Source organism: Mus musculus, chromosome 4, assembly GCF_000001635.26.
Source record: "Mus musculus strain C57BL/6J chromosome 4, GRCm38.p6 C57BL/6J".
Lineage (NCBI taxonomy): Eukaryota > Metazoa > Chordata > Mammalia > Rodentia > Muridae > Mus > Mus musculus.
This window is the reverse complement of record NC_000070.6, coordinates 35854927-35873824: the sequence shown is the minus strand read 5'-3', so window position 1 is coordinate 35873824 and position 18898 is coordinate 35854927. Positions and strand designations below refer to the sequence as shown.

Below are 18898 nucleotides of genomic sequence, written 5' to 3'. Positions count from 1 at the left end.
ATCTCCCATCCCTTTTCCATTGTCTCCTCCCATTTCTTTTTTTTTTTTTCCATTTTTTATTAGGTATTTAACTCATTTACATTTCCAATGCTATACCAAAAGTCCCCCATATCCACCCACCCCCACTCCCCTGCCCACCCACTCCCCCTTTTTGGCCCTGGTATTCCCCTGTACTGGGGCATATAAAGTTTGCAAGTCCAATGGGCCTCTCTTTCCAGTGATAGCCGGCTAGGCCATCTTTTGATATATATGCAGCTAGAGTCAAGAGCTCCGGGGTACTGGTTAGCTCATAATGTTGTTCCACCTATAGGGTTGCAGATCCCTTTAGCTCCTTGGCTACTTTCTCTAGCTCCTCCATTGGGAGCCCTATGATCCATCCATTAGCTGACTGTGAGCATCCACTTCTGTGTTTGCTGGGCCCCGGCATAGTCTCACAAGAGACAGCTACATCTGCGTCCTTTCAATAAAATCTTGCTAGTGTATGCAATGGTGTCAGCGTTTGGATGCTGATTATGGGGTGGATCCCTGGCTATGGCAGTCTCTACATGGTCCATCCTTTCATCTCAGCTCCAAACTCCGTCTCTGTAACTCCTTCCATGGGTGTTTTGTTCCCAAATCTAAGGAGGGGCATAGTGTCCACACTTCAGTCTTCATTCTCCTTGAGTTTCATGTGTTTAGCAAATTATATCTTATATCTTGGGTATCCTAGGTTTGGGGCTAATATCCACTTATCAGTGAATGCATATTGTGTGAGTTTCTTTGTGAATGTGTTACCTCACTCAGGATGATGCCCTCCAGGTCCATCCATTTGGCTAGGAATTTCATAAATTCATTCTTTTTAATAGCTGAGTAGTACTCCATTGTGTAGATGTACCACATTTTCTGTATCCATTCCTCTGTTGAGGGGCATCTAGGTTCTTTCCAGCTTCTGGCTATTATAAATAAGGCTGCTATGAACATAGTGGAGCATGTGTCCTTCTTACCTGTTGGGGCATCTTCTGGATATATGCCCAGGAGAGGTATTGCTGGATCCTCCGGTAGTACTATGTCCAGTTTTCTGAGGAACCGCCAGACTGATTTCCAGAGTGGTTGTACAAGCCTGCACTCCCACCAACAATGGAGGAGTGTTCCTCTTTCTCCACATCCTCGCCAGCATCTGCTGTCACCTGAATTTTTGATCTTAGCCATTCTGACTGGTGTGAGGTGGAATCTCAGGGTTGTTTTGATTTGCATTTCCCTGATGATTAAGGATGTTGAACATTTTTTCAAGTGCTTCTCTGCCATTCGGTATTCCTCAGGTGAGAATTCTTTGTTCAGTTCTGAGCCCCATTTTTTAATGGGGTTATTTGATTTTCTGAAGTCCACCTTCTTGAGTTCTTTATATATGTTGGATATTAGTCCCCTATCTGATTTAGGATAGGTAAAGATCCTTTCCCAATCTGTTGGTGGTCTTTTTGTCTTATTGACGGTGTCTTTTGCCTTGCAGAAACTTTGGAGTTTCATTAGGTCCCATTTGTCGATTCTCGATCTTACAGCACAAGCCATTGCTGTTCTGTTCAGGAATTTTTCCCCTGTGCCCATATCTTCAAGGCTTTTCCCCACTTTCTCCTCTATAAGTTTCAGTGTCTCTGGTTTTATGTGAAGTTCCTTGATCCACTTAGATTTGACCTTAGTACAAGGAGATAAGTATGGATCGATTCGCATTCTTCTACACGATAACAACCAGTTGTGCCAGCACCAATTGTTGAAAATGCTGTCTTTCTTCCACTGGATGGTTTTAGCTCCCTTGTCGAAGATCAAGTGACCATAGGTGTGTGGGTTCATTTCTGGATCTTCAATTCTATTCCATTGGTCTACTTGTCTGTCTCTATACCAGTACCATGCAGTTTTTATCACAATTGCTCTGTAGTAAAGCTTTAGGTCTGGCATGGTGATTCCGCCAGAAGTTCTTTTCTCCTTGAGAAGACTTTTTGCTATCCTAGGTTTTTTGTTATTCCAGACAAATTTGCAAATTGCTCCTTCCAATTCGTTGAAGAATTGAGTTGGAATTTTGATGGGGATTGCATTGAATCTGTAGATTGCTTTTGGCAAGATAGCCATTTTTACAATGTTGATCCTGCCAATCCATGAGCATGGGAGATCTTTCCATCTTCTGAGATCTTCTTTAATTTCTTTCTTCAGAGATTTGAAGTTTTTATCATACAGATCTTTCACCTCCTTAGTTAGAGTCACGCCAAGATATTTTATATTATTTGTGACTATTGAGAAGGGTGTTGTTTCCCTAATTTCTTTCTCAGCCTGTTTATTCTTTGTATAGAGAAAGGCCATTGACTTGTTTGAGTTTATTTTATATCCAGCTACTTCACCGAAGCTGTTTATCAGGTTTAGGAGTTCTCTGGTAGAATTTTTAGGGTCACTTATATATACTATCATATCATCTGCAAAAAGTGATATTTTGACTTCCTCTTTTCCAATTTGTATCCCCTTGATCTCCTTTTGTTGTCGAATTGCTCTGGCTAATACTTCAAGTACTATGTTGAAAAGGTAGGGAGAAAGTGGGCAGCCTTGTCTAGTCCCTGATTTTAGTGGGATTGCTTCCAGCTTCTCTCCATTTACTTTGATGTTGGCTACTGGTTTGCTGTAGATTGCTTTTATCATGTTTAGGTATGGGCCTTGAATTCCTGATCTTTCCAAAACTTTTATCATGAATGGGTGTTGGATCTTGTCAAATGCTTTTTCTGCATCTAACGAGATGATCATGTGGTTTTTGTCTTTGAGTTTGTTTATATAATGGATTACATTGATGGATTTTCGTATATTAAACCATCCCTGCATCCCTGGAATAAAACCTACTTGGTCAGGATGGATGATTGCTTTAATGTGTTCTTGGATTCAGTTAGCGAGAATTTTATTGAGGATTTTTGCATCGATATTCATAATAGAAATTGGTCTGAAGTTCTCTATCTTTGTTGGATCTTTCTGTGGTTTAGGTATCAGAGTAATAGTGGCTTCATAAAATGAGTTGGGTAGAGTACCTTCTACTTCTATTTTGTGAAATAGTTTGTGCAGAATTGGAATTAGATCTTCTTTGAAGGTCTGATAGAACTCTGCACTAAACCCATCTGGTCCTGGGCTTTTTTTGGTTGGGAGACTATTAATAACTGCTTCTATTTCTTTAGGGGATATGGGACTGTTTAGATGGTCAACTTGATCCTGATTCAACTTTGGTACCTGGTATCTGTCCAGAAATTTGTCCATTTCGTCCAGGTTTTCCAGTTTTGTTGAGTATAGCCTTTTGTAGAAGGATCTGATGGTGTTTTGGATTTCTTCAGGATCTGTTGTTATGTCTCCCTTTTCATTTCTGATTTTGTTAATTAGGATTTTGTCCCTGTGCCCTTTAGTGAGTCTAGCTAAGGGTTTATCTATCTTGTTGATTTTCTCAAAGAACCAACTCCTCGTTTGGTTAATTCTTTGAATAGTTCTTCTTGTTTCCACTTGGTTGATTTCACCCCTGAGTTTGATTATTTCCTGCCGTCTACTCCTCTTGGGTGAATTTGCTTCCTTTTTTTCTAGGGCTTTTAGATGTGTTGTCAAGCTGCTAGTATGTGCTGTCTCCCGTTTCTTCTTGGAGGCACTCAGCGCTATGAGTTTCCCTCTTAGAAATGCTTTCACTGTGTCCCATAGGTTTGGGTACGTTGTGGCTTCATTTTCATTAAACTCTAAAAAGTCTTTAATTTCTTTCTTTATTCCTTCCTTGACCAAGGTATCATTGAGAAGAGTGTTATTCAGTTTCCACGTGAATGTTGGCTTTCCATTATTTATGTTGTTATTGAAGATCAGTCTTAGGCCATGGTGGTCTGATAGGATACATGGGACAATTTCAATATTTTTGTATCTATTGAGGCCTGTTTTGTGACCAATTATATGGTCAATTTTGGAGAAGGTCCCGTGAGGTGCTGAGAAGAAGGTATATCCTTTTGTTTTAGGATAAAATGTTCTGTAGATATCTGTCAGGTCCATTTGTTTCATAACTTCTGTTAGTTTTACTGTGTCCCTGTTTAGTTTCTGTTTCCACGATCTGTCCTTTGAAGAAAGTGGTGTGTTGAAGTCTCCCACTATTATTGTGTGAGGTGCAATGTATGCTTTGAGCTTTACTAAAGTGTCTCTAATGAATGTGGCTGCCCTTGCATTTGGTGCGTAGATATTCAGAATTGAGAGTTCCTCTTGGAGGATTTTACCTTTGATGAGTATGAAGTGTCCCTCCTTGTCTTTTTTGATAACTTTGGGTTGGAAGTCGATTTTATCCGATATTAAAATGGCTACTCCAGCTTGTTTCTTCAGTCCATTTGCTTGGAAAATTGTTTTCCAGCCTTTCACTCTGAGGTAGTGTCTGTCTTTTTCCCTGAGATGGGTTTCCTGTAAGCAGCAGAATGTTGGGTCCTGTTTGTGTAGCCAGTCTGTTAGTCTATGTCTTTTTATTGGGGAATTGAGTCCATTGATATTAAGAGATATTAAGGAAAAGTAATTGTTGCTCCCTTTTATTTTTGTTGTTAGAGTTGGCATTCTGTTCTTGTGGCTGTCTTCTTTTTGGTTTGTTGAATGATTACTTTCTTGGTTGTTCTAGGGCGTGATTTCCGTCCTTGTATTGCTTCTTTTCTGTTATTATCCTTTGAAGGGCTGGATTCGTGGAAAGATATTGTGTGAACTTGGTTTTGTCGTGGAATACTTTGGTTTCTCCATCTATGGTAATTGAGAGTTTGGCCGGGTATAGTAGCCTGGGCTGGCATTTGTGTTCTCTTAGTGTCTGTATAACATCTGTCCAGGCTCTTCTGGCTTTCATAGTCTCTGGTGAAAAGTCTGGTGTAATTCTGATAGGCCTTCCTTTATATGTTACTTGACCTTTCTCCCTTACTGCTTTTAATATTCTATCTTTATTTAGTGCATTTGTTGTTCTGATTATTATGTGTCGGGAGGCATTTCTTTTCTGGTCCAGTCTATTTGGAGTTCTGTAGGCTTCTTGTATGATCATGGGCATCTCTTTTTTTATGTTTGGGAAGTTTTCTTCTATTATTTTGTTGAAGATATTAGCTGGCCCTTTAAGTTGAAAATCTTCATTCTCATCAATTACTATTATCCGTAGGTTTGGTCTTCTCATTGTGTCCTGGATTACCTGGATGTTTTGAGTTAGGATCCTTTTGCATTTTGTATTTTCTTTGACTGTTGTGTCGATGTTCTCTATGGAATCTTCTGCACCTGAGATTCTCTTTTCCATTTCTTGTATTCTGTTGCTGATGCTCGCATCTATGGTTCCAGATCTCTTTCCTAGGGTTTCTATCTCCAGCGTTGCCTCGCTTTGGGTTTTCTTTATTGTGTCTACTTCCCCTTTTAGTTCTAGTATGGTTTTGTTCATTTCCATCACCTGTTTGGATGTGTTTTCCTGCTTATCTTTAAGAGCCTGTAACTCTTTAGCAGTGCTCTCCTGTAAATCTTTAAGTGACTTATGAAAGTCCTTCTTGATGTCCTCTATCATCATCATGAGAAATGTTTTTAAATCTGGGTCTAGATTTTCGGTTGTGTTGGGGTGCCCAGGACTAGGTGGGGTGGGAGTGCTGCGTTCTGATGATGGTGAGTGGTCTTGATTTCTGTTAGTAGGATTCTTACATTTGCCTTTCGCCATCTGGTAATCTCTGAAGCTAGCTGTTTTAGTTGTCACTGTTAAGAGCTTGTTCTTCAGGTGACTCTGTTAGCCTCTATGAGCAGACCTGGAGGGTAGCACTCTCCTTAGTTTCAGTGGGCAGAGTATTCTCTGCAGGCAAGCTCTCTTCTTGCAAGGCAGGTACCCAGATATCTGGTGTTCAAACCAGACTCCTGGCAGAAGTTGTGTTCCACTCACTAGAGGTCTTAGGATCACGTGTGGAATCCTGTGTGGGCCCTTGCGGGTGTCAGGCGACTCAGCTGGCAAGGTAGCCGGGGCTCGAGTGGAGTGGAAGGGGTTTGTGCCCCAGATCAAGCCCGGGTAGCCTGCTTCCCTATGTACTGCAGTCTCAAGTTCCACGCGATTGGATTGGGGTAGGCGCTGTGTTCCACTCACCAGAGGTCTTAGGGTCCCGTGGGGAGTCCCGTGTGGGCCCTTGCGGGTTTTGGGCAAGACTCTGCTGTCAAGGTAGCCCGGGGCTCGAGTCTCGAGTCGAGCGGAAGGGACTTGTGCCCCAGATCAGGCCCGGGTAGCCTGCTTCCCTATGTACCGCAGTCTCGAGTTCCGCGCGATTGGATTGGGGCAGGCACTGTGATCCACTCACCAGAGGTCTTAGGGTCCCGTGGGGAGTCCCGTGTGGACCCTTGCGGGTGTTGGGCAAGACTCTGCTGGCAAGGTAGCCCGGGGCTCGAGTCACGAGTCGAGCGGAAGGGACTTGTGTCCCAGATCAGGCCCGGGTAGCCTGCTTCCCTATGTACCGCAGTCTCAAGTTCCACGCGATTGGATTGGGGCAGGCACTGTGATCCACTCACCAGAGGTCTTAGGGTCCCGTGGGGAGTCCCGTGTGGACCCTTGCGGGTGTTGGGCAAGACTCTGCTGGCAAGGTAGCCCGGGGCTCGAGTCTGGAGTCGAGCGGAAGGGACTTGTGCCCCAGATCAGGCCCGGGTAGCCTGCTTCCCTATGTACCGCAGTCTCAAGTTCCGCGCGATTGGATTGGGGCAGGCACTGTGGTCCACTCACCAGAGGTCTTAGGGTCCCGTGGGGAGTCCCGTGTGGGCCCTTGCGGGTGTTGGGCAAGACTCTGCTGGCAAGGTAGCCCGGGGCTCGAGTCTGGAGTCGAGCGGAAGGGACTTGTGCCCCAGATCAGGCCCGGGTAGCCTGCTTCCCTATGTACCGCAGTCTCAAGTTCCGCGCGATTGGATTGGGGCAGGCACTGTGATCCACTCACCAGAGGTCTTAAGGTCCCGTGGGGAGTCCCGTGTGGACCCTTGCGGGTGTTGGGCAAGACTCTGCTGGCAAGGTAGCCCAGGGCTCGAGTCTCGAGTCGAGCGGAAGGGCGTCTCCTCCCATTTCTAAGCCCATTTTGATGACATTCATCAATACCTGGAAAACTGATTAGCATGCTCATGGTAAGGGCTGTCCATATGCCTAAGGCTGGCCATGTTTTGAAGACAGTAGAGCATGTCAGGGACGCTGGCCTTGTATTTGGTTGGATAGTCTTCAGTGGCTTACACTCTGTCTTCTGGGAGAAGTAAGATTTAATTATGGACTGGATTGGAAATTTTTAGAGTTCAGAAATAATGTTAAACTTTTAATTGTAGAACCTAATTAGATTGTTATTAAAATCTTAAAATATCAAATTATTGGTTTATATATATCTAGTTAACTTCTAATTACTTCCAAAGAAATTACTTCCGAAGTGGATTTTCTGCAATTAGTGTGCACCTATGTCTAATCTCCTGTTTCTATAAAGAGCCCACCAAGGATGTGCTATATTTCCATGCAGTCTTAACTTAAGTGTGAGAATGATTTCACTTACTCCCTTTTAAGAATGTCAAATTATGCTTTAGAGCTTCATTGAGTAGGATGAAGGCATGGTACTGAAGTGTCCCTTTCAGAATGAGTTCATCACCAGTGTTGCCAATGAAAGACAATGGAAATGGAACATCAGTTCTAAGCTTCTAAAATGTATGGAGGTACTCAGAAGAAAAACATTAATACCCCTCACTAGCATCTATATGGAAACCTTGTGTGGCTTATAGAATACATGAAGCCCTTGAAATGTCAGAGCATATTTCCCTAATGTTAGAAGCATGAAACGAAATGCTGATATTCTCTATGAAATACATGGAGAGAGATCATTTTAGTTACTATTCTATTATTGTGAGGAGAAGTCATGAGCAAGGCAACTAATAAGAGAAAAACGTTTCCTTAAAGGCTTGCTTACTGTTTCAGAGCCTAAGTCTATGGCCATCATGGCGAGGAGCATGGTGGCAGACAGAGACAGACAAACAGATGATGCACGAGCACACACATACACATACAGAGAAAGAAAGAGACAGAGACGGAGAGACAGAGAGAGACGGAGACAGAGACAGAGAGAGGCTGCTAAGGACTTTTGAAACCTCAAAGCCTACCTCCAATGACACACCTCCTCCAACAGGGCCTCATCTCCTAATCCTTTCTAAATAACTGGGGACTAAGCATACAAGTATGTGGTCTTATGGGGGCATTCTCATTCAAGCCATCACATGCACCTACAGAATGTCTATTGACTTGGGATTTGGTCACTTAATGCTGCTTTAGGGTGATAGGAGAAAACAGAGATCGACTACTTTGTTCTTTTCCTAGAGCTTGTTAAACTGTGAGCCTTACACAGATGTACTCACTTCTTAGTAGTTCATGCTGGATCTTGTCTAGCTAGCATTTCAATACATTTACTCTTCCTCCACTAGAAAGTTTTTTTTTTTTTCTAAAATTACTGGGATACTTAACAATTTCATTGGTCCTTGTCATTATGGTTTTTTTTTTCTCTTTTTAATTAGGTATTTTCTTCATTTACATGTCCAGTGCTATCCCAAAAGTTCCCCATACCCTCCCACCCCACTCCCCTACCCACCCGTTTTATATCTAATAATAACTTTGTTTCTTAATTAAGCCACATCCATCATACCAAATTTTTAAAAAAAAATTGTCCTTGGGAATTAGTTTATGCTTGTTATTAGTTTTGAACCTTTTAGAAACGCTCCTTGTTCAATTCATATCTATTACTTGATTACCCTATGCCAAAAGCTCTGCCAGTCAGATCCAGAATATCATGACAAATTCTGAATCTGTCAGAAATGTGACTGTGGGCACGACAGAGTGACCGTCCTGAAGCATGCACACTCCTCATGGCAAGCCCCTAAAACATGACTCTGGTTAGGTTTCTAGAACTCTGCATGGCTGGGTGTGGCTGCATTTACAAGTGTGTGGCTTCTGTGAAAGACAGTTTCAAGGCATTCACTGATCATGGCTGGGAGACCAGGCATCCGGGGAGTCACGACTGACAACACTGATGTTCCTGGCTGAGCGTAAAAATGGCTCTCTGATGGCTAGGGGTTATTGAGGCTAGCGGCAGGCTGCCTTCTCAGATGAGAAGCCAAGGTTGCCATTTTCAGGAACAGAAAGCTTTCTTGAATGTTGAAAAGTGCCACAACGTATCTGGAGTTAATATTTAATTGAAAAATATTAAGAATTTTGGCAAAAGAGACAGTTAAGAGAAACTGATATTGAATGAATGCTTATCATGCACTAATTGCCACACTAAAATAAATATCAGCTCTAAATGACTTGAATTGAGCGATCCTGAGATATCAGCAGGCTGAAAGCAAGATACACTGTACTGTCATAGTCAGCCTCTCCCAGGTGCCCGTCTTTGTCATTATCAGAACAAAGAATCCTTTGCTTCATGTCAGAGATTGCCACTAATGCTCCTGGTAATGACCATGGATGTTTTTCCACGGAAGTGTCTGTAGCTCTGTGACACGGAAATGAGTCCCTTCATTTTGAAGAAAAATGCACTACATAAATTGCTTCTCACATTTCTATCTAAAAGGCAGCAGAGGCTCAGAACTAACCTAAGAACTCTTGAAGAAACAGAGCCCAGGCTTAACTGCACACTACCATGGGATAACTTGTACAGCAATAACAAGAATGCTCTTGAGGTCTGACTAGCAGAACCGAAATCTTATTCTATCACGGGCTAACTCTGTGACCTTATGCAAGTTTCTTAGTGTTGCTGTGCACCCTGTATACCTGACTGAATTGGTGGCAGCAGTAAGTCATATGGCTAGGGTAAGAGCTGAAGCCATAATACATAGAAAACACAGATTCTGATGTGTATTAAATGAGAAACTCAACATGCATACCTATGCTTATGATCCTGCATTAAAAAAAAAGTGTCAATAAAAGATGTGTTACTCTTACCCACACAGATAAGGTCTGAGCTGCTTGGTTTAAGAACATCTTTTGATTGTTCATGTTTGACCTTAATTCCACGTTGAAAGCCCTAATTCAGTGCTTTCCCTAATGGCATGTTGTATGTTTTGTTCATAACCAGAAACTATGGAGCAGAGACAGGCTTAGACATCATCAATGGACTCCAAGGTAAAGTGGATGGGAGGAAGTGCAGCCTCAGACAGTATCTGTGTGTCTACCCTAGAAGCAGCTCTGTTGCCTAGAACACACATGGACTTCAAACTTCAGTTATACCACTTATTTTCCCATTATTACAGTTGTGTGTGTATGTGTGTGTGTGTGTGGGGGGGTTAATCTTCTCTAAATAGCAAGGAATTACTACTACTCTTATCTTAAATGAATTCTAATACGTGTTCATATTAGTTGTAAATCTCTTTCTCAAACCTAGTAAATGGCAGACCCAGGGTCTAAACTGCAGGATCTGGCCCCTTCGCTCACCTTACTAGTCATCCAAGGAGCATGCTCTGTGGATGAGTAGTATTGGTATCAAGACATTATCCTTATTAACAATTAAGCAAATTGTGGCATGCTGAAGGCTAGTGGTTATGTCCTAAGGTTGGAAATGGGAACCAGTGAGATGCTGATTTCTATAGAATGAACTCTCAGACTACAAAAAGAAAAAAAAAAAACAACAGCAACAAAAACATATAAACACACAAAACCTTCCAGCATACTTGGCTAAGCAGCTGACAAAGTAGAATGGGGAAGGGAGATGCCCACTGAGCTGTATCATGAATATTGCTAATGTAGTACTTTTTTTGCCTAAAAAACTAAATACTATATACAGTGATGCAGCGCTTGGCTTTTCCAAGAGCATTGATATGTATTTTGTTAGTTTAAAATCATTTTATGTTTTAGTTTAAATAATAATTTGTAATATTTGAAAGTGTGACATAATTCCATCATTTCTTTCATTCTTTTTATTTCCTCCAACTCCTTTCATGAATGTCCTTGATCTCTTTCGCATGCATAGCCTTTTTACTTTAATCATTGTTACACACACACACACACACACACACACACAAACACCAAAATACAGAAATACAACCTTCTTAGTTTATGTAATGTTACTTGGATATGTTAAAAGAAAAGGAGAAAAGTGCCTTTTTAAGATGATTCTGACATAAACAAAGGTGGTGTCTGATAAGCAGTATGAAACTACACAGTAGACTGTGACACATTCTTTAAGATGGCAAATGGTCTAGGAGTGCTTCCTTCCCTACTCCTGCACCCCAGAATGTTCCAGTTTTGAATTAATTAATTTAGCAGCTGATTGTGCTCTTAAGCCCAAGAAGTTCTAGGAAGATATGCATAACACAGAAAAATGACAGCCTAATCATTAGCAGTTAATTAAAAATGGATTCTAATCTTGATTTGATACACAATGCACAATTACTCTTTTATATAAATTTCCAAACACGTGTGTCCTTTTAAATGTTCTTTATTATTCTTCACTTTAACTTGATCCTGGGTCAGTTCCAGGCTTTGCAATTTTTCTAGTTAACTCTGTTAAGAAAAAGTGATCACCATTTATTATTAAATATGTTTGATGGCCAACTGGAGGTTAAAATGGATTTGATTTGATTCATGCACCTTAAAAAATAGCATGCAGATTTGAGTGTGTGTGTGTGTGTGTGTGTGTGTGTACTTGAGAGAGAGAGAGAGAGAGAGAGAGAAATAAATAGCACTAACACTTTGCAACATCTAGCTATTTCTTTCTTACTAGTCATTATGTTTGCGGTGATTTAAATTCATTTCATGATGTAGCATCCACTCTTGAGCTGTTAAGTGAAGGGGGATTCTGGGAGGTATGATTCCTGAGACCCTATGGTTCTGAGATATGAAAGGATGAACAGGTGGACAGCTGTGCCAATCAGACAAAATAATTTGTAGTAGCCAATGCATTATGAGGAAGAAAGGGTCTGTCTTCCTTGTTATCTGATCACTCATGAAGAATTTTCAACCAACAAAAGTAAGATGGCTCCTGATCTCTCACAGTGGCACAGCAGTAAGAGGAAAAATAATTTCTTGAAACGACCAGCCATAGTCATTAATTGTCCAGAGAAAGCTGAGTCCACAACCAGGGACCACAGATACAATCAGGTTTTACTGGACAAATACTTATACTGCCCTAAAGGGATATCTCCTATTCCAAAACATGTAGCTTGCTTGGAAACTTTAGTTTTAGATGTGCTACATAGTCATGCATGAGGACTGCAAAGAAAATAGTAGAATGTTTGAAGAGAGACCTTGAAGTTTTGGACATGGTTTTAAATCAATCAGAAAGCAGATGGGGAAGGAGAGTTACAATATCAAAGGCGATGGCTAAGGCAAGTACCAGTGCTATGATAGTACTAACATATACTAGGTACTAGACAGCCAAACACAATTCACAGGTCATAAAAGCAATGCCAAGAGAACGTTTGAACCCATAAAACCCAGGTGTTATAATTCAACATGAGACATATATAAAATGTTGGCTCTGATTTTTCTGAGTGAACGGCAATAAAAAGACAGGAAAATCCATAGAAAGGTAAAGCTAAGAGAAATGCCCTAAGTGCAGGGAAAGAAGTGATTTAGAGAATAATGGAAGGTAGGCAAGAACGGGATAAATGACGCAGAGCCTCGTATTTAACTGAGGTATTTCTCACTGTAAAACTTTTAAATCTAAAATGATACAGAAAACCTAAATAAATATGACTTTGAAAGCATAGTTTGGAATTTTCAAAATATATTTATATCAATCTATTTGTCTAATGTATTTTCAAGATGTTGTACCCACAATGTATCATGAAAAAAGCATACTCACCTCTCTGTGGGAATGAAAACTATTATGATGTGAGTTGGGTCTGTGATGAGACAGTCGTGGAGACTTCGTCCCTAAACAAGACAATCAGCAACTGGATTTTGAAATCTGGCATCTTGAAATGACATTAAAGTATTTCCTACAGTTTGGGCACAGACAGGTGAAGAGATCTGAATTGTCAAATTGCAGTGAAATCACTGGACAACAACTCTTAAAGGTGATCCCTAATGCTTTTCCTGTCTTAGGAAGGTTTGTCAAAGAGAACACGTGATTTTTCTGTTCTGTTCTTCCTCCAACTTCCTATTTCAAAATCCAAAGTGCTACAGGAATGCCAATTCTACTTCTGGCAGCAAGGTAAACTTCAAAACTAAAATTATTAAATCAGAGGTTAAAAGTGTCCAAGTCAGTGCCAGGAATAAAGATTAGATCTAATTAAGAAGGTCTCAATGATCAAGGAGCCCATTGTGTCATTGGATTGCAGGAGCTTAATTGGTCCTTGACTCCTGTCAGATTCTGTCTGACACACATCATAAGGTCAGTTCCTGAATATTTTCACTGTCGAGGAATTCTTTATCATTGTGTATATTTGTATTAGCGGTTTTTGTATGACACAAACAGTTCTGTTTAAAAAAAAATACCCCATATATTGCCATCAAAGAGAATCTTGTTTGAGCTACACATTTTTATTCATAGCTTCGTTTATTCGTATGAGTCCTCTAAAATTAAAGGGTTCACATTACCTGTTACAAAAAAGAAAACACGCAGGATTAACCACATTGGGGAACACACTGGAGGTCACACAGCTACTATGAGGCAGAGCTCACAGTTGCTGACTCTGCATATATCCAGGACTCCATAGAAAGATATATGGGCCTTGGTATCTGAAGGGTTGCTACCCACTCATTTGAGCTTTTGAACACTCTTCTTTTTTCTTTTTCCTTTTCATCTTTCTCTCTCTTTTTAAGTTTAAATTTTACATTTGTGCTTAAGGAAACATCAGTTGCTGCATATCACCATGGAAGCCAAAGACACTTTTTATTTCATTTTGAGAATTTGCCATTAAAGGTGATGGCTTCCCCATAACTGATGTGATAGTTACGTTTGAAGGAAACGTGAGTGTGGAAGAAACTACAGAAAGCTTAGCCAGACCTAAGTTTACCTCTCCTTCCCTCTGGGGATATTTGGTTTTATTGGGGAGTATTTTCAGTTGTCATAAACTGCTGGATCTGGTGGCCCAAAGCCAGGAATGCTGTTAAATATCCCACAATGCACAGATCCATGAAAGCCCTAATGTCTGCAGTGCTGAAGTTGAGAAGACCTACCGGATAGCCGTCTACTCCACTGGACAGGGAGAGCTAAACCTGGATAACATGGTGCATTTTATGTTGTGCCTTGTTGCCATCCGACCATACTGTTCCTTTCCCATTTGAGAAGCCCAAAGGTCTGGGTCTCTCTTCTCAGTCCTATCTCACCCAAGCTAGATGCACCTATGCTGAGTAACTTTTCTTGATCAATGCCACATTTACTAGAATTTACATATCTGAACTAAAATTTTCATCACTAATTTATGTAATACATAATTTACTAAGTACTGTCTCCTATATGTCATGATCTGCATCTAACTTGATAGATTACAGATAGGACCTCACTAATGCATATACTCCGAGGGATAAAGATCAATAATGAAACAAGAAAGATAATTATCATTGATGCTTTCCTTGAAATTTGTCAGAGAGAAGGCTCTGCTAGAAACTGGGACAAGATTAAGTCCTATAAAGAAGGAAATGTTGAACTAAAATAGAAATGAAAAGAATAAAACAATTACAGAAAAAGAGAGACACAGTACTTGCTTTAAAAGCACGTAAACTAAAAGTAGAATGTTATGAAGACTAGTATGGCCGCTGCACACGGAATGTAAGCAAATTCATGAAGCATTACATTAAAAGAAGAACAAAACCATAAGGATGCAAGCCAGAGAGATGGCTTAGTGAACACAACCTGAGTTGGAATCCTGGCAAACATGTCACGTGTTCACTGTACCATGGCAAGCTCCTAAACAAACTAACTAAATGAATAAATAAACAAATAAATAAAGTGAGAATGCTAGGAGTTTATGTCATAGGACCAGAAAGAGCCAATCTCTGGAGAATTTGATTGTTCAAAAACAGGAGGAAGGGCACTGCTGTTTGATTTTATTGAATAAGTGAAAGACAGAGAAGCTAGTGGGAAAACGACACCAGTTCACATCAGTTAAGAGATCATGGGTCAGCGTAGAAGATTAGATTCTCTTTCATTACAACAAGCATTGATTAGAAAGCTTAAAATAAAGAGATGAGAAAAGCCCATACACACTTTGAAAGCTGCCTTTGCCTTTGGAAAATGTCCTTCAGGAGACACCACAGAAATCAGGGAGCCTTTGAACTCACCAGAGATTTTCATGCCTTGGGCCATGATTCATCAGTGCAGATAACAATTGTCCTATTACATACAAGGAGTTGACATACAAGGGGCTGGAGCTGGGATGGGCAGGTTATAAATGGAGCATAAATATCAAAAATGATGCCTAGATGTTTCCCTTCTACGACTGAGTTGAGGATAATTGTTTTTAACTATAAAGTAGCATGTGGATGGCTAAGCAAGTTGGAATAAAATATTCTGTGCTCAAAAGGAAATGCTGTGCTCTGTTTAACATGATGCCCAACTGAATATGTAAAGATTGCAGGATACACAATCCTGGCATAATACAGAAGATCAGGGATAGTCACATAAATTCCAAGTTATCATGAAAATGCATTTAAACCCTTTGAATTGAATGTCATCACCCATGGAGAGTTATTTATTGAGAAAAGGAAACTTACAAGGAAACCCTTAGAAATTCAGCCTTCATTAGTTAGCATTGATCACGGGTGAAAATAAAGTAGTATTGTGAATATAAGCAGACACCACAATATCTTTTAGAGTGATTGAGAAGAGAGTGTGGGAAACCTGAAATATCCTACAGAGCCTTTAGACAGGGCGGTGTGAGCTGGTCAAAGTTTTCCTGTCATCCTTTAGGTTTGGGTAACATATTATTGCTTTTTATTATTCCCTACTTATACTTGATGCTTTGTTCTCTAAAGTCATGTTATTTTTATCTGCTAAACTGTGAAATTATGTTTAATAAGATGTGCTTATATTCAAGTGTTACTTTCTAATTAACATCATTAAGTTTCATATTGCTAGGCAGCTGAGATTCTTTTATGAGGCATAATAATATATTTAGTGTTTCTGGTCACCTGCAAATTCATCTAGTCCTTAGTTAAAAACAAAAAACAAAAAACAAAAAACAAAAAAAACAAAAAAACAATCCAAAGAGGGCCATGGATCTAAAGGGCTGCACTTCATCAGGTTTCTGCCTCTTTTAGATATCATACTTCTTTTGGGGTACCATCAGTGATACAGCCACCAAAGTATAAAAGAATTAAACCTATAGTGTCATTGTTATTTCCTTTTTAACATCAATTGAATTGAAATATATTCTGACTCTGTAATTACACTAGTAAGAGAAACTGGTGTATTTGCTCCAAAAATAGAGCAAGGTCAGTATGGCTTGTCCTAAGTTACCATCGCGAGACATACGGCAGTTCACGGAATCATTGTTCATTTTCCTAGTGGCTGACCTAGTTTTTCAAATAATATTCTCTTTTAAAAATACATGTCAAAATGTGTAGTTTTGTGAGATTTTCAAAAAAGATCCTCCTGTGTGTATGTGTGTGTGTGTGTGTGTGTGTGTGTGTGTGTGTGTGAGAGAGAGAGAGAGAGAGAGAGAGAGAGAGAGAGAGTCTGTGCACCACATGTGGTAGGTAAATGAGGAGGCAAGATGAAGCATCAGATCTCCTAGAACTGGAGTTCCCATGTAAGTTCTGAGCTGAATTGGGGTCCTCTAAACCAGCAGCAAATACCCTGGAGCCTATAGCTGTTTCTCTATACCCCTACCCCGACTGTTTTGATTGTTCCTTTTGTTTAATCTAGACACTGGCCTAGTTCATTTTTCAGTGCTTTGTCTGGCCTTCCCATTCCTCAATCACAATAGGACTGTGATCCTCTAAGATACTCTCAGTTACCTTTCTGCTTGCGTTTCCATCTTGGGGAAGGGACTCACCATTTACTGAATAATTTACATCCACTAGGTTTCAATAGCCTCTCACTGGTGTATGTCTTTCTCTTGGCAACCCATCCTTCACATTCACACAGATGAAGTACTCACAGAAAGAATATTTTGTCAGCAAATTATCAGCATATTCTTAAGCACAAGCCATATTTGTTTTGTTAACCTCCAAATGCCAAAAACAGACCTTTTAAAACCACCATTTAATAATCATTTGCTCCTGGAAGTTGGAAACAGATCACAACTATGTCACTTTCTAGACTTGAAGCTGAATCTCAATACCTTTAAGGACATAACAGAGGAGGTCTACTGTGAAAAAGGAAGCTAGCTGTTAGATAGTAGCAATGAGGTTGTCATCAAGTAAAGGGTTCTTTCTTCCATTTTTCCATTCTTCCATTCTTCCATTCTTCCTCTAACTCACATTCTCTCTCTCTTTTACAGACTTTGTTGTTGTTGTTGTTGTTGTTGTTGTTTAATCTTCCTTTACAGTCCAGCTGCTATCCCCTCCAGGTCTGGCCTTTGACCACTCCCACCCCATACCTTCCCCCCTGTCTCCAAACCTCCCCGATCCCTGGGACCTAAGTCTCTGGAGGATTAGGTGCCTCTTCTCTCACTGTGGCCAGACCAGGCAGTCCTCTGCTGTATATGTATTGGGAGCCTCGTATAAGCTAGTGTGTGCAGCTTCATTGGTGGCTCAGTGTCCAAGAGATCTCTGGGGTTCAGGCTAGTTGAGACTGTTTGTCTTCTTATGGGGCCACCTGCCTACTCAGCTTCTTCCAGCTTTTCCCTAATTCAACCACAGTGTCCCCGGCTTCTGTCCATTGGTTGGGTGTAAGTATCTGCACCTGACTTTTTCAGGTGCTTGTTGGGCCTCTCTTCTCTCAGAAGACAGCCATGCCATGCTCCTGTCTGTAAACACACCATAACATCAGTAACAGTGTCAGGCCCTAGGAGTCTCCCCCTAAGCTGGAGTTATTAAAGAATCAAGCAAGTTTTCAGTATCTCAGGTGTGCTGGATAATTTTATGTCAACTTGACACAAAGTCATCTGAGAGTCAGGAAACCCAATTGTGAAAATGCTTAAGATTGGACTGTAGGCAAGACTGTAAAGTATTGTCTTAATTGATGATTGGTGTGGGAGGGCCAAGCCCACTGTGGCTGGGCCACTAATTGGACTCTTGGCCTTGGATTCTATAATGGAGTAGACTTAGCAAGACACAAAAGGCAAACCAGTAAGTAGCACTCTTTCATGGCCTCTGCAACAGATTTTGCCTCCAGGTTCCTGCACAGGTTGAGTTTCTGTTTTAGCTTGCTTTGATAATGAACAGTGATGTGAAAATTTAAACCTTTCTTCCAGAGAAGCCAGAGGGTGGTCAGGAAGAGGACTGGAGGTGAAGCATGCTGAAACAGCATCTAGTTGATGAAGTCTAGGCAGGTAAGGCTAGAATTTAAGTGGCCAGTGATGAGGTTGTGAATCATCATGGAAGTAGTAAGCCAAGATTAGATAACTTTAATTAAATACTAAATCAGTCCATAATCACCAAAGAGCAGAAGAAAAATTAGAACCAAATAGAGAGGAAACTTTAGACAGTATCTTGTGTTTTTAGTTGAAAATACATGAATTCAGAAATGTTCTATAACTTTGCTTTTTCCTGTCTCTAATGGTCTAGACATGGCCTTTTGGCAAAAAGATTTGAATGGCAATCTAACATATATTATACTGGTGAAAGTAGAAATAACACAAATAAAATATAATTTCTGTGTTCATCATTCATATATATCTCCAGAAGGAGAGTTTCTGCCTCATTTACCAAGTGGCTATTATTTAAAATCTCACCAGAGATGCAAATAAATTGAAATCCTACTGTTAGAATATATGATTCTTCATGTCAAGGAACATTTAGTAGGCAAAGTACTTTGTATTGAGGTGCAACTTTCAGGCCAACTATATG

At 40.5% G+C, this 18898-nt stretch overlaps 1 protein-coding gene across 19 annotated transcripts in view; it reads left to right on the top strand.

The window, feature by feature from the left end:
- Lingo2 (leucine rich repeat and Ig domain containing 2) overlaps positions 1-18898 on the top strand; it is a 1254967-nt gene that overhangs the window by 1077920 nt on the left and 158149 nt on the right. Inside the window, exon 1 of one of the 19 annotated variants that reach the window (XM_006537902.3) lies at positions 17883-18381. The exons of the other annotated variants lie outside the window; for them this stretch is intronic. The gene's annotated coding sequence lies outside the window, so the exon portion shown is untranslated. Of the gene's footprint in view, positions 1-17882; positions 18382-18898 lie in introns of those variants that run through there. 19 annotated transcript variants of the gene reach the window in all.